The sequence below is a fragment of the Elephantulus edwardii genome, unplaced genomic scaffold (assembly GCF_000299155.1).
Source record: "Elephantulus edwardii isolate Elephantulus edwardi_28Jun2011 unplaced genomic scaffold, EleEdw1.0 scaffold00614, whole genome shotgun sequence".
NCBI classification, from domain to species: Eukaryota; Metazoa; Chordata; class Mammalia; order Macroscelidea; family Macroscelididae; genus Elephantulus; species Elephantulus edwardii.
In genome coordinates this window covers 114181-117389 of record NW_006400364.1, presented here as the reverse complement: position 1 = coordinate 117389, position 3209 = coordinate 114181, and the positions used below count along the sequence as shown (strand labels likewise).

Sequence of the window (3209 nt, the reverse complement as noted above, 5' to 3'; positions counted from 1 at the left end):
ATTGGAATGTGAGTATTTTCCCTGCTATAGGTTTTAATGTTATTTTTTTTCTGACTTACTATGATTAGTAAGGCTTTTATTATTTTTTTTCTCTGTCAGTCATCACCATATCCAATTTGTTACCCCCATGGCACTAACAGCTGACAATGCTCAGTGACACAACACAAAACTTCTTGCCTTCTAGTTTCTGTTCATAGAAACATGTCTATCCTGTCCTTGCCCCCATCTCAGGGAAGGGTAAGGAAGCCCCTAAGCCACTCTTTCTAATAAACTACTTAAAGCACTAACTTTTTTAAGGCTTTGGACATTTGTGTTTCCATCTGATGCCCCCACCAACCAAATAAGTCCCTGAAAGGGGCTGCTTCCACCTCCTTTCTCTCATCTTTGAGTAAATATTGAGAGATGTGGCCTGAGTGGGTGTGAGAAATGGCACAGAGTTGGCCCAGCTGGACAGTGATGTCTCCAGGTTTGAGAGTGTGAGGATGGGTTGCTGTGGGCATACTAGTTGGGTTCAACCTGCCAGGTGGACCACCGATAATTTATCCAGGAAGTTGCTCAGGGTCAGGATGCCCTCCTTTAAGCCTTTGTCCTTGTGTGTCTTGGCCTCCACCTGGCTGGGACAGCTGATGTTGCCAAAGGGGTCTCACTGCAAGATTTGGCAGTGATTGAACATACATTACGGAAAGATCTGTCCACTCAATATCAGGTTAGCTGTGACGCCAAAGGACTTGTTGACAGGCAGGTAGGCCTCCACAATAAACATGGGAGTGCCAGCTGCCTGGGACTCCTCAAAGATTTGGCCCAACTTCCTGTTAAAGACAACTTAGATGCCACTGACCACTTGCTCAGGACACTAGATCTCCACTAGGGAGATGGGGTCTATGAGATGGGACTGGCTGTCAATACAATGGCATAGCGACAGCACTGGGCAGTGGTCATTAGGCCACCCCTGTGGTGAATGGCACCAGTTTTCAAGATCACATCTAGGACGTTGAAGCACACATCCTACCGATTCTTCCCACACAGCATCCCCTTTGGTGGCCAAGGAGAAAACAATCACTATGCTGTCCCTGATTTCATTGAGGTAGTACATACCCTTGCTTGATTTTGGTGAGAATGTTAGAGCTGGTGCTCTCAGGCGCCAGATCTTGAGGACTTCAGCCATGTTCCACTCATTCTTCTCAACCAGATAGCAGACCCTCTGCTTGAGCTTCTGGACTACCTCACCCGTTGATGCCCTAAGCTAGACAATCAGGAATGGCCAAGTCTTCACACACAGCTTATTATGCTTGTTGGGGAAATTGAAAAGGTGGCGTACATTGAACTCCTCATAGATTGTCTCTCAATAAGAAACTACCTGCTCAGATTTCTTGATGTGGATGCAGGCATGATCCTCCTCCTGGTCCTTCAGGCAGATCCCCAGGTGCAACTCACTGACCCTGGTAATGACGTACTTGCCTAACTACTACCAACCTGCCCAGGCTGGTGGAGAGTCTGAAGGACCTGACCAAGTTGGATCTCATGGCTTGGCCTCCATGACAAGAGGTTTTTTCTTGTCTTCTACTTTCTCGGCCTACTCAGTAGGCTTCATCTGGCCCTTTCCCTTGGCAGTGAAGTACTTAAGAGGAAGGGTCAACCATGAAGGCTGGATCCAAAGCCAGCAGTGTTCAGGACAGTGTTGAGCATATTCTTGTCAATGGAGCCTATCGCTTTTGCTATAGGTGGAGATGATGAATTTGATGTTCTCCACAGTGCACTGGAAATTATAGTGGAGCTCCTTGAGCTCCAGCTTCAGCCCTAGCATGACCTGGTCCAACTTATTCATCATCTACACCAGCTTGATGTGCTAATCAATTGCCTGCAATAGCATCATCTCTCTTTGCACCCATGCACCAGATATGTAGTACCCCACCCTACCTCCACTGGTGACATGGTTGGCAGTAGTCATCATGGAGGAGAAGTTCACTTGCCCAGGTGAGTTGGTGAAGCTGATGAGAAAGCCAGAGCCATTCTTGCTCTGCTTGATGAAGTTTAGGTTGTTTTTGGAGAGGTCATAGAAGAGGGAGATGATGATGAACTTTATGGTGATGTAGGCTTCTGTTCATCAGGATCACCCCGGACAACACAGAGACAAGGACACTGGCCTTGCAGATCAGGGAGTCCATCAGTGTGGAGTGGCCGTGGTCCAAATGGGTGATGACGTGACAGGTATTTTACAAATGTTGGTCTTCTTGTTCATAATGACCCAGATCTGATCTACTGCAAAATTCACCATGATGCAGATAATGGTATATTCTCCCAGGCAGAAACAATAGAGATGAGTGGTGACAAGGATGGCAGTGATAACAACAAAAGAGTAGGAAGGCTTTTTCAACACATCTATCCGTTTTCTAGCAGTAGCTTTTTTCCTTAAATTTGGAAGTGTCTCAAATCTTAATCCCTTTCTACCAGCCAAAATCTTGTTAAATAATCTCATCTTTTATTTTACAAATAGATGAGATTGCCACTTTATCATATATTTACCCATATTCTCTTTTCACTATTTACAAGTACTCTTTATTCAAACCTGTTTTTCTTCCTCTATTTTGCTCTTCACATGTATTTTTTCTCTTTCCATGGCTAGCAACAACCCATTTCCTCCTCCAAGACACTGTTCACACATTTTCTTAGAGTATAGCATCTTCAGTCTTTTTTTTTTTGTTGTTGTTGTTGTTGGTCCCTACCTGAAATGCGTAAGTAAACACAGATTTCATCTCCCATACTCTATTGTCCAAGCTTTGGATTTTAAATGAACTAAGCCACTCTTTACTTAGCTTTGCCATTTTGAATTATTTAAATGTCATTAATTTCACCAGCAGGAGCCTAATTACCAAATTTAACAACTTTTTCCTTAGTGCTTACAATATAATTATTTGGCTTTGTTTACTATTCTGCCATTAAACTTTTTTGCTATAACATCCTAACAATCTATATTTCTTAGTATTACATTCTTCATGAAATGTTCCACTCCCATCTCTACTCATGCTTTTTGCCTATTCCTTCTTGGGACCCCCATGTACCATTTTGAAAGCAATTTTAATAAATATTGCATGATTTTTACATTCCAGTGATTGAAAACAGGTACAAATTCAAAACATCACAATCTTACCTTCAAGAGTCATTTAAGTGTCAAGAGCAATCTTGCCTTCTCCAAAATTCCTCCTACAATT

General features: G+C 43.1%; 1 pseudogene; it reads right to left on the bottom strand.

The window, feature by feature from the left end:
• Positions 1-511: 511 nt before the first annotated feature.
• LOC102856473 lies at positions 512-1165 on the bottom strand (annotated as a pseudogene).
• Between the last annotated feature and the right edge of the window lie 2044 nt (positions 1166-3209).